Source organism: Stegostoma tigrinum, chromosome 10 (genome assembly GCF_030684315.1).
Source record: "Stegostoma tigrinum isolate sSteTig4 chromosome 10, sSteTig4.hap1, whole genome shotgun sequence".
NCBI lineage: Eukaryota > Metazoa > Chordata > Chondrichthyes > Orectolobiformes > Stegostomatidae > Stegostoma > Stegostoma tigrinum.
The window spans coordinates 84984318-84997730 of NC_081363.1; the positions used below are offsets into that span (position 1 = coordinate 84984318).

The window sequence follows — 13413 nt, forward strand, 5'->3', positions numbered from 1 at the left end:
GTACGTGATGAAAGCAAGAACAAGATGCTAAATTGGATGATCAGCCATGATCATACTAAGTGGTAAAGGACTGAATGGCTTAATCCTACTTTCCATATTTCTATGTTTACCCCAAATTCCCTGGTTGAATTTCTCCAGTCTGGTTTCTGTTCCAGCAAAGTATCAAAATGGGTCTCAAATTACATGCGTGACTGTGACTATGGTAAACTGTTCCTCTTTGGTCTCCTCAACTTTAGAGCAAATTTTGGCCTAGTTGCCCATATTATGCTTCTTCAATACATTTTCTCACTTGCTGCCCTGAATGAGGCTGCTCATGATTGGTTCTATTCTGAACTGTCCTTTTGCCGCCAGACTTTGTAAGGCATAAAATTAAGATGCATTGGCTTGAGGGAAATATGTTATCATGGATTTAGGATTGAATAATGAACAGCAAACAGTGTGCAGGTGTAAGCGGAATGTTTTTGGGTCTATAACTAGCTATGTACTACAAGGATCTGTGAGCGCTTTTGGCTTATAACAATTTTACATTGATAATTTAGATGACAGTACTGGATGTAGGATATCCAAGTTTGTTGGTATTAACAAGTTTAGTCGGAAAGTAAAGAGTGACAGTGATGTAAAGAAACTGGAGGGATTTAGATTGGGGGTGGGTGTGTGAGAATGTAGCAGATGGAATACAGTGTGGCAAAATGTAAAGTCATCCACTCTGGTATGAAAACTTTCTTTTGAAAAGTGAGAATTAGGAAACGGTTGCTTTCAGAAGGACTTGGGTGTTCTTGTGGATGAAAGGTATCCTGTGGGTGCAGCAGGCTCCTGATGTGATATGTTAGCTTTTGTTGAAAAGTAACTAAAGTATAAATACAATTATAAACAACATTATTCTCCTTTCTTCAGGAAGAACATTGCCCCCTTCGCCGAGGGAGTGCAGAGTTCACTAGATTGTTTCTAGGGATGAGGGGATTGCTTACGAGAGATTGACTAGGCAAGATTCACATTTTTTAGTGGCAAGAAGAATTTACAAACCCATCAATCACAGATTCGCTGGTCCACATGGGCTGCAGACAAAGCATTTTAAAATGATCTTCCTCAGTTTTAGGTTCTTCCATAGGCTCTGTCCTTCCTAGTCCTGTAATCACCACCCACTCTACAACCCTTTGAGATGTGCTGTAATTATGGTTTCTTCAGCACCCCTGACTTTAATAACTCAACCATTTGGCCGTTCTTCAGCCGCCGTGTTCTGAAATTCTGCAGCAGTGTCCTTAGATTTCTTTGCATCTCTACCATGCTTTCCTCCTTTAAGCCATCTGTTTTTATCTCCGTGTTTTGTCACTTTATAATGTTCCTGAGAACAGCTTTGGAATGTTTTAGTATGGTAAAGGTGCTATCTAATAACTTATTGTTGACTGAGAGGCGTGACCACGTTTTTTAAAAAAAAAGGAAAATGCTGAAGGGTCTGAGGAAATGCTTTCCCTGACTGTCTCTGTCTCTGACCAGTGTCTCAAAACAAATGTCTAGCTATTTGTTACTGAGGAGAGGATAGGTCACTTGGCTAAGATGATTGTGAATCTTTGAGATTCTGTACCCTGGGAAGTTGTGCAGCATCCACTCTATTCAAATTTGATTTGGGTAGATTTTTAGGCTCGAAGGAAATTTAGGGATAAGGGATAGGGGAATAACATGGAAAGCTGGATTTAAAACATGCTCTTGATATATTGAGGGACAGGTTTGAAGGGCCAAATTTGTGACAGCTCCATATCTTATGTTTTGATGACAACACTTAACAACATTCACCTCCTAATAGAGTTGCCCAAAGGTCTCTCTTTGCGCTCTCCTTTTCACCCGCGTGTTGCCCTTTGGGCAATCTGACAACCGGGGTGATACAAGATCTGTAAATTCCTTAGGTTAAAGATTGAGATGATTGTAGTCATTGTCTTTGCCCCTTCCCTCACCTAAACATATCTCGTTGGCCACCAATTCCACCCCTCTTCTGTCATGTTAAGTTAGAACTGACAGCTAACAATGTCAAGGGCACATTTGGTCCCAAGCTTAGCTACTCCCATGTACTCACCATCTCAAACCCTGTCTGCCTTCACCTTTGCCTGTTGCCATTTGATGTTGGAACCTTTTTCATTACCTTTATCATCTCCAGACTTGATGAATCTGATTCCACATGCTCTGTCCATTTCATCTCAGTTGATATCCTTTGTGTGTTTTATCTAGCTTTCCCACCCATCATTCTCCCCACATAATCTCTGTATGCTTCTCTAGTCCTGTAAATACTTGTATGACACCCAAATAAATCCTGTTTCAGTCTGTATTTGTTGTATGTTTTGAAATTTTGAGTGATTCTAGCTAGGCAGTGTGGTTATTTATGGTTGTGTTGCTGCGTGTGTTTTAGGTGTGCAAGTGACTGTAATTTGCCCATAACATTGTAGAAAAATATATTGTGACAGAAAGATGGTTTTAATTTGCAAATTTAAAAAAAAGCTAGAAAAGGGGTGGTGGGAGTGGGGTGATGGTGAATGGAGGTTGGTGGAGATGTAGAACGGCTAGAGGCAGTATTGGTGTAGGTGAGGATATGGTATAGGTGAGCTAAAGCTCAGCTTGTGATCAGGATCTGGTTCAACCCAAGACGTTGGGGCAGGGCAGAATGACGGTGTCAGTGGTTAGGAAGTAGAATTTGTGGGTGGTTCTGAAGGCAAAGGTCTTGGTCTTCCCAATATCTGACTTGAGATTTCTGACAACTAATGCTGTCAGTTGAGCAACAAGACAAAAACCTATAATTTTTAAAATTGTTTAATGGAATGTGGGTCACTGACAAGGCTAGCTTTTGGTGCCCATTCCTAATTGTCCTTTTGAGTCATTTCAAATGGGAGTTCAAGTTAGTTATGTTGCTGTGGATCTGAAGTCACAAGATGGTCAGACTGGGTAAGGATGATACAATTACTCGCCAGAGGACATTGTTAAAAACCCATTTGGTCACTATAATCAATGATAATTTAATGATTGAAATCGAATTGAAGTTAGTTTCAATAATGGCATTCAGGAATTTAAGTTCCACCAACTACTGTGGCGGAAGCCTGGAAGAAGTGGTGAGTTTTAACCGGACAGGCTAAGGCGTTCAGGAGAATGGAGCAAAGAAAGCTTAAAGCACAATCTGCAGCGGTATCACGCAAGGGTGTTGAAAGGGAGCAAGAGTATTTGTAGATGCAAGGTTCAGAAAGGCACTAGAAGCCAGAGTTCTTTGTAAGGGATAATTTTATTCAGCAAATGAAAGAATTACGAGCAATTTTCTAGTGTCTTTCTGCATGGACTCTGATGTCTGAGGGATCTGTTGATTCCAGAGCCATATTTGATGTCCCATGAATACATACACTAAAGTTCCTTGCATCACAGTGGGAGTCCTGGGTGATTCTGCATCACTTCACCATAACATTCATCCACCACTTGCAAGTGTGAAATTTGATTCAGCACAGACCCTACACTAACAGTGTGAACTGAATGAGCAGAGTCATTGCCAGCTGTTTGTGAATAGGGGTTTTGAGGTGCTTAACTTGTTTGGCATGAAGACACACAGGTGGTGTGGAATCAACAGCAACCTGACTACGCTTCACAAATAAGCAATGAGATATTATACTGTGAACAGGTTATTTGTACTCTTTCCCCCTCTGATAGTTCTTAGGAAATATTCAATAAGTTGGACTATTTTTGGGACAGAGAAGTCATTAAGATTTCCAATGTAATGAAGTGCTATGTAGACACTTAAGATTTTCTGTATATGGTTCAAGTATGGACTTGGTTTTGCTGCTTGTGCTGTTGCTTTAAGTTATGTGGGTTGGAGCCACAGTCCAAGATTTTAGCAAGTACTATTGCGGGAGGAGTTTGGGGTGTTCCTGCAGCATTGTAAGAGATAAATTTTGGGTGAGATGTCCTCAGTTGATCTGGTTACCCATTGCTGTATTTCAAATGGATGCTGTTTAAGAAGCTCTGTCTTGGCTAATTTTTTAACTTCAAAACCAGGTTGACTGGCCATTCATCTTGCTATATGAATATAATTTTTGTTTGCTAATCTGTTCCTCTGAAAAATGCAAAGATTTAAAATAAATTTTCTACTATCAAGCTGTGTATTACCACTGATTACAATCAGTTCACTGACATGTTTTCCCTCATGATGTGGGTTTTCCATGTAACACATGATTCCATTGGGAGTGCGTTTCTTTCAAGCACCTTTTTTTAATTGCACATTCCTTGCTTCAATTAACAAAGTATTGGACTCTGAGGAAAGGTGTCAGGATTAAGTTACAGCGTTATTATCGCTAGCACATCTGTAATGTTGCTCATTGCTGTTTTCTAATCACATTACCAGTAAAGTGTGACAAAAATATTACAGAAACCACTTGTGGCACGTGAAGGGAAAAGCAGAAAGGAGACCATTCTACCCATTGCATCAGTGTTGGCTCTTCTCTGCAGCAATCTAATATTGATCCAAATATCTTCCTATCTCTTCAAATATTTGATCAATTTTTCCTTAAAGGATCCCTGCATCACCTCTAACACTACTCCAACTTTCAGTGACTGTGTCTGTAAAGAAATTTCACTTATCTTCCATTCCTCACTCTGTAGTACCTTTTCAATAGATGACTGCAGTCACTGACTGTATCACCAGAGGAGACCTAAGTTAAAGAACTGTGGATGCTGGAGATCTGAAACAAACTCTGAAATTGTTGGTGAAACCTGGCAGGTCTGGCAGGGTCTGTGGGAAGAAAGCAGAGTTAATGTTTTGAATCTGGTGAGATGAAGATCTGTTGAGTTTCACCAATAATTTGTCTTTGTGCCAGAGGCTACCCTTTTGCTGTTCAAATCATAGATAATTTTACAGACATTAATGAAATTTTCCTGTTCGTTTCTCTGTTCAAGTGGCAGCAGTCCATAGTTCAAGTCTCTCCTAATTTCCTATCCTTGGCATCTTTCTGGTGAATCTATACTGTCTGCATTCTCTGGCTTTAACTCGGTTTCAACAATGGAAGAACATGAAGCTGAACTTCTAGCTGAACTGTTGCCTAGTTCAAGTGCCTCTTGCGCTTTTATCTTTTTATGTAAGCTAACTGCAACAGGCGTACTCCAAAACCTTCGCTATAATTTCAGTTTCCTGTGGTACGGTATAGCAGAATATTGTCACTCTCAGCTGAATCTGTTACTCTCTAAGTGTATCTGTCACTCTATTTTCAGTGCTTTTGTATGTGTATCTCTTGATTCCTCCCTTCCTGGTAGGGACAAGGTAGACCATTCAGTCCCTGAAATCTGGTCAAAAGACAGTCTGGAGAGGTGATAAAAGGCCCTGATGTTGACTGCTCACTGCTCCTGCTAGAAATGAAAATAAATGGTTGATTGAAAGTTAGAAGAGGAAGCTTAAACTTTGGCATATATTTAGATTGTGAAGGACACTATGTGAAAATGTTGACAGAATGCACACTGTTTCAGACTTTCCTACTTTGCCGCCATGTTACCAGTGTGAAAGGAAAAATTGAACTTATAAACCAAGAAGGGCCCTCTAAAGGACTCAGTTTTAAATGGATTGAAATGAGTCAAAATTATGCAATATTCTGATCTGGAATGCACTAACTAAAAGGGTAGTGGAAGCAGATTTAATGGCTTTCTTAAGGAAACTTATAAATACTGAAGGGACAAACGTTGTGTAGTTCTGTAGGGTAGAGATGAGTGGTAGGTTTAATTAAAAAATCTTTGAAAGAGCTGCAATGTTTTGGATGACCTGTGCTGTATGGTTATATACTGGTTTAGGTCTGAGACATCTGTTTACTACTTCCTCAAGATGGATTATTTTTAATGGTTCAAAACTGCATGTCTGCCACATGTGTAAAGCTGTTTCCTTGTGATGAGGTATATGCTAAATACTGTCACTATAAGAAATAAGGTCTTAATGGCACTGTTCATAATCAACACTGCTATCAAGCCTCACATACATGCTCACAGATTATAGATTTGGTGCACATTTCAGGGGTTAAATACTGAATTCCACAAAACTTAACCAAGTGTGATATCAAGGAGTTCTGGAAAAATTGAAAGCTGCAGCAGTCAGGAAATTGTCCTGCTGGGCATTGCACCTGGAATAAAGGAAGATAGTAGTTGAAGGTTAGTCATCTCAAACTCAACATTATTACAGAAGTTCCTCAGGGTTGTGGTCAGAGGTCAACTGTCTTCAACCGCTTCATCAATGATCGTCCTTCCATTATAAGGTCAGTAGTGAGGATTTTTTGCCCATGATTGCTTAACATTTAGCACTATTTGCAACTTTTCAAGTACTGAAGTAATCTCTGTTCATAGCAAAATCTGTACAATATTCAGACTTGGGATGAAATGTAGTAATGTAACATTCGTATCTGCAAATTAACAATTATTAACAAAAATAACAATTATTCCCAATAAGAGAGAGTCTAATCACTTTATCTTTGCGTTCAGCTGTGTTATCATTGCTGAATCCTCCATTATCAACGTTGTAGGGATATCCTTAACTAGGAATATAACTTGACCAGCCACAAAAGTACTGTGGCTATCAGAGCAGGTCTGAGGCTAGGAATTTGGAGGCAGGTAACTTGCCACCTCACTCCTCAAAGCCTGTCACCATCTGCAGGACGCAGTCTGGCTGGTGATGTGATTCCTCCTCACTTGCCTAGCTGAGCGCATTTCCAATCATATGCAAGATCATCCATTGCAAGGCAAGCTGCTTGTATGGCACCCTTCCACTAATCTTAACATTGTGCATCAGTAATAGACAAAGTCAGTGGCAATGAAGTGCCCTACAAATTAAGCAATCCAGAAACTCCTCAAAGCTCCTTAACACATATAATATGTACTCATGATTTAGAAGAGGGTACTGAACATGTTGTGTCCAGATTTACTAACAATACAAACAAAGACAGGTGAAGAGGATGTTATTAGCGCAGAGGGATTCAGATATTTATATGGACGATGGGAAATAATGTGCTGAGTTGTGGAATTATCCATGAAAGATATAAAAGTTAGTACTTTAAGTTGTGAGAGACTGGAAAATGTTTGTAATTAGAGAGACCTTGTGCATGAGTTACCAAGCTAACTTGCAGGTGTAGCAAGCAATTGAGTCAAATGGTACATTAGGTTTTACCACAGATTGGAGTATGAGTAAAGAAAACAGACCCTAGTTAAATAAGATATTGGTGAGACCACACCTCGATTTGTGTGGATAGTTTTGATCTCCTTAACGAAGGAAGCACATCCTTTTTCTCTGGGGTGTATAGAGAAGGTCACTAGACTGGTTCCAGCAGCGATTCGTTGCCTTAAGAGGAGATATTGAACAATGTAAAGTTCGTAGTAGAATAAGAGATGATCTTGTTTCAATTCTGAAGGGACTTGATAGGATAGAAACAAAATGTTTGCTCTGGTGAGTTTAGAGTATTGGCCATAGTCTCAGAATAAGTGTTTGCTATTTTGGACTAAATGAGAAATTCCTTCACTCTGAGAATTTCAAGAATGAGATCATAGATGTTTGGGTATTAAGGGATATTTGAATGGTGTAGGAAGACGGATTTGAGTTAAAACAACAAGGTCGTAAACTTGAATGACAAAAATGACTGATGGGCCTAATAGCATACATTTTTGGATTCTAATAATAGATTTACTAGAAGTTATTAGCCACTATCCAGAGTATGTAAACATATAGAGGCAAGGTAGGGCAGAATTAAGAAATGTCTTCCTGAGTAAGATTTTGGGAATGATTTTCATTGGTGAGCGGGAATTTCAGAAACAAAATATTGGGTGGGTCTCAATTGATTGACTAAGGCCAGGCAGGCACCGGGTTGGATGTTACAGTAATCGGTGAGGTAGAGGCGCACAATTTAAACATGCAGATTTTAAGCAGGGTAGTGAGGCAACAGAAGTCAATGTAGATTAGGGAGAGCTGACTTTTGGTTGAGTAGAATTTTGTGCACTGTAGGGTACGGGCAGCGGAGATTTGGATGGATGCATTTCAGATGATTGAGTGTGAAGACTGGCGCGGAGAGAGATATTTTTTTCTTTATTCATTCATGGGATGAAGGTGTCACTGGCTAGGCCAGTGTTTATTCCCTTTCCACTTGAGTCAACCACACTGTTGTAGGTTTGGAGTCACATGTAGGCCAGACCAGGCAAAGATTGCAATTTCCTTCTCAAATAGACATTAATGAACCAGAAGGGTTTTTTGACAATTGGCAATGGATTCATGATCATCATTAGCCTGTTAATTCCAGATATTTATTGAATTCAAATTCCACCATCTGCCACGATGGGATTCACACCCTGATCCCAAGAACATTACCTGGGTCTCTGGAATAACAGTCCAGCTAGAATACCACTAGGCCTTTCCTTAACATAGATAAAGGGAAGAACTATGCTTCAGTGGCACCTTACATGCCACTGTCCCAAAGTGCTTTGTAGCCAACTAAATTCTTTTGAAGTTCTTGCTGTTTTGTGGGAGCATGCAGGAACTGATTTGTGCACAGTGAGATCTCACGAGACGTAATGAATTCATGGTGAGATCAGTTTGAACTGTTTGAGGTGAATTCAGTTGATGCATTCAAGAGTTGAATGATTATTTGGATGGGAATGCTGTAAAGGTTATGGAGAAAAGGAGATTGGTACTAGGCAATAGAACCAGTAAGGATATGAATGGCATTCTTCTGTGCCGTAACAATTCTGAGATACTGGTTTATTTAAATATTGGGTGGGGACTGGATATTGGTCAGAATGCCAAGAGACAACTTTGTCTTCTCTTAAATATGTCATGAGATATTTTACATCCACCTATGAGAGCAAATGCTGTTCAGAAGTAACATTCTTTTGGGATGTATGTCTGTTCTTTAGATACAATAATCAGACTTTGCAGTTGGCCAAAGTATCAACAGTTATAAAGAGCAGCTTATGAAGGGTTTGTGGGAACCTCCTGAAAACTGGCAGCTGTCTGAATCCAGCTAGTATACTGACATCTTGTGAATTTTTTTGAATCTGCAAAATCTATATGATCGAACGATGTTCATAGAGTTGTACATGATTGGACTGAATAGGAGAGAAATGCCTTAAATGGCTGGGGTCTCGGAGAGGGCTGCTGAAGGGTATAGGTAGTTGAATTGGATTAACTTGCTGAGAAAGCAGTAACTTGGGAAATATAATTTCCCCATCGTCGAGCAAGGAGCACCAAGACCATGGAACAGAATAAAGGCAAGTTCAGAAGCCCAAATAATTTTGTCTGATTTAACAAATAAATTGATTCAACAAAGAAATTACTAATTTACCAAAGTATAAGTAGCGTCCCAAGATGTTTTGCAAATACATGTAACCACTTTGACATCACTTGCACAGATGAGCTAGTTAGGTTTCGTGTACTCGAGATCAGTATACGTGTCTGGATGAGTACTGTATACTGATTGAACTGTGAAGTGTGGCAATATAAAACCCATTGAAGAGATTGATACAGAAAGATTCTGCTGGACTGAAAGCAAGCCAAAGAATGCACTTGCCAGAAAAAGGCAAAACAAGCATGGTTTATTGCAGACCCATTTATTGTGTCAGTAAATGATAACTAACAAACTATAGGGATAAATTGAGGTGTTTGAGGAATATCAATATATGAAAATAACTTTCATTTCTTAGTACTTTATGAAATGTCTTCTTTTCTGCTATCATGGTTTACTATTTTGCATGATGGCTTCTTACTTTTTCCTCAAAGTAGAATTTTGGAATTGTAGTAACCTACTTCACTTCCATGACTTCAGTTACTGAGTAAAGACCAACTTGGGGTGTCTTGACATTTGTCCCTTTGAGCCTGTTCTGGCTCCCTGTGGTGCAATCCAGCCAGACAAACTTTCCTGCTCAAGTTAATTTCCTTCAAGTATCCATATAAATTCCTTTTAAATGTGACTTTCTGTTTCCTTTTGTGGGCAGCAAGATACAGATCTTTAGCATCTTTTTTTTCAAAAAAGGTTCTCCCTTAGATTCTCCCTACATGTCTTACCATAAATCTTAAATGTAAGTCCCCTAGGCTAAGTCTGTCATAATCTTTATATCTGTCACATCTTCCCTCAATTTCCCCCCTCAATTTCCTGTGTTCCAAGGAGCACTACCCTAGCCTTCCAACTTAACCATGATCTTCACCTCCTTCATAAAATGTGCTGATTGGAACGAAAAGCAATATTTTAGTTTGTGGCCTAACCAGAGCTTTATAAAGGACCAGCACAACCACTCTACTTTTGTACTGTACTTCAGACTGTGAAGTCCACAATCCAGTTTGTTTTTCTAACCACTCTCTGAATATGAGGCTCACTGGTTAGCACTTCTGCCTCGCAGCATCAGAGGCCTGGGTCGCAGTCTCAGGTGACTGTACGGAGTATGCACATTCTCCCCATGTCTGCGTGAGTTTCCTCTGGCTGCTTTGGTTTCCTCCCACAGTCCAAAGTTGTGCAGGTTAAGTGGATTGGCCATGCTAATTTACCCATAGTGTTCAGGCTAGGAGGATTAGCCATGGGAAATGCAGGGCTACAGGGATGGGCTGGGTCTGGTTCGGATGCTCTTTGGAGGATCAGCGTGAACTCGATGGGCCAAATGACCTGCTTTCACACTGTAGGCATTCTATAAATATGTCCTGCCACCCTCTGAACATGCAGCCCCTGGTCTCCCTTTCCTTGCAAGTAGAATTGTGACATTAAGTCTGTACTGCTTTTTCCCATTCCTTCAATGAAAATACATCACCTCACTTCTGAATTAGATCTAATTGTATTCTTCTGAAGAGTCATATTCGTCTCTAAATATTAACTGTTTCTCTCTCCACTGATGCTGCCAGACCTGTTGAATTTCTCTAGCATTCTCACTTTTTATTCCATCTGCCACTTGTTTGCACAATCTGCTAGCCTGTCTGTGGTCTTGCTGTGGGCAAGTAGTAACATTCTCACTGTCTGCCACTTCTCCACGTTTGATGTCTTCAGGTTTTGAAATTTTACTATGTTCCAAGATTGTTTCATATTGCTTTCTGTAACTGACTGTATGATCCTAGCGCTGATTCTAGGAGCGTATCATGCCTGCTATCATAGAGATGGGGAAAAAACCGTCCACTGTGACACTCTGCCCTTACTTTTCTAATCCTTTTGGATGTTGACCTCCTTATTCCGTAAGTTTATTTTGTGAACCAGTTTTTTTTTGTGAAAACTTTTTAAACACTTTCCTAAAATCCACAATATCTCCTGCATCATTTTCATTGAGCTTCAATTTTGCTTGATCAGAAAATTCAATTTGATCAGTCAAGCACGATCTGGCTTCGCCAAATCCCTGCTAGCGCTCTAATTAACTAAAATTCCTGCTGCCTTTCTGTTAACTCTATCTCCAAATACCAGTTCATTTTTTCTCCTGATCATGGATTCTAAAACTGGAAATTGAAAGCTAGGAATGTTCTCTCCTCCTTTCTTGAATTGCATTATTTACCACTCTCAAATCTTTTGTTGTTCCCCACATCTGGGGAAAATTGAGGCAAACCCTTCTTCCAACTCTACCCGATTTCCTTTAGCATCCTGGGATACAAGTCATCCAGATCAGGTGATACCCTAAGCAGAGCTAGCTTTTTCAGTGTCGCCGTCTTTGAGTTTTCACTATTTCTCTTACCTCCGCTGTCTCCTCTTCCTCCTGACACTTTGTTCAATTCCTCCTTCTTTGTCAACAGCAATATGAAGAGTTTGAGTATTCCATCCTGTCAGAACAAAAGATATTAAATTCTAGCCCTTGTATACCTCTGTGAACTTAAACAAAAACAAAGTTGCTGGAGAAGCTGGAGAAGGGGGAGGCGGACCGAAGATGGAGAGTAAAGAAGATAGGTGGAGAGAGTGTAGGTGGGGAGGTAGGGAGGGGATAGGTCAGTCCAGGGAAGACGGACAGGTCAAGGAGGTGGGATGAGGTTAGTAGGTAGCTGGGGGTGCGGCTTGGGGTGGGAGGAAGGGATGGCCATCCCCTCTCTCCCCCTCTCTCCCTATTTATTCCAGTTCCCTCCCCCCATCCCCCTCTCTGATGAAGGGTCTAGGCCCGAAACGTCAGCTTTTGTGCTCCTGAGATGCTGCTTGGCCTGCTGTGTTCATCCAGCCTCACATTTTATTATCTTGGAATTCTCCAGCATCTGCAGTTCCCATTATCTCTGATACTATAAAAATGCTCAACTGTTTTTACGTTCCTGACTAAGTTTACTCTCTTTTATTCCCTTTTTTGGATACCTTTTAATGGATTCTAAAACATCGTAATCCTCAGGCTTATGCTTTTTTTAAATAGTATAAGATTTTTTAAAAATCTGTAATATAATCCCTAACTTTCCTAGAAGCTTAGATCTTTCTTGTTGAGTTTTATTATTTATTAGCATGAATTTTTGTTGAATGTTTTGAATTGTTTCTTTGCATCTCATTGATATTACACTGCTATACCCTTTAGTTTCCATACCTGAACAACTGTAGTCAGCTCTTTCTTATGTAATTCATTTTACATACGAACTAGGAGCAGACAATTTAACCCTTAGAGCCTGCTCCACCGTTCAGTATTTTCATGGCTCATCTCATCTCGTCCTCCACTCCTCATAATTCATTATTAATTAAAAATCTGTCTATTCAAGTGTTCTGATGTCCACTGTACTTTGGGGTAGTGAATTCCACAGATTCACTATCCTTTTTGAGAGAAGTAATTCCTGTTCATCTGTTTTAAATATGCCGCCTCTTAGTTTAAAACTGACCTTGCTCTAGATAGTCCCAAAACAGGAAACATCCACTTTACACATGTCTATTTTGTCTGTCCCCTTTAGCATTTTGTTTACTTGAATGAAGTCTCTTCTCATTCTTTTAAAAATCTTGAGTATTGTCCTAAACAGCTCAATCTCTTGTAAGACAAACCTTTCATCTTTGGAATTAATCTAGTGAACTTTCTCTGAACTGCCTCTAATGCAATTACATCCTCCCGCAAGGGGACCAGAACTGTATGCAGTACTCCAGATATGGTCTCACCAATGTCTTATCTCCCATATTACCTTTGCCAATTTGATTTATCCAGTATGTGAATATTAAAGCTCCCTTGTGATTATTAGATTAGCTTTGTTACATACTCCAATTATTTCTTGTTTCATGTTTTTTCTAATGGTATAACCTACCTCACTGACCTTCTAACCTTCTCTACTCATATCCCTGTTAATTGTATTTGATGCATCCTGTTAACTTTAACACAAAGAGCAAAACGAAGCACAAATACTTGCCCACACATCCCATATTCTCTGTCATGGGATGGCATTCTTATTTTTTGCGATCTTGAAGTTTGATAGGGATGGAGGGAGATGGAGCAATGAAACCAGAGTCCAAGGGCTTTGGCAAGTGA

The 13413-nt window shown here is 39.8% G+C and overlaps 1 protein-coding gene across 3 annotated transcripts in view; it reads left to right on the forward strand.

Moving 5' to 3' along the window:
* rtf1 (RTF1 homolog, Paf1/RNA polymerase II complex component) overlaps window positions 1-13413 on the forward strand; it is a 67479-nt gene that overhangs the window by 16289 nt on the left and 37777 nt on the right. The window lies entirely within an intron of this gene.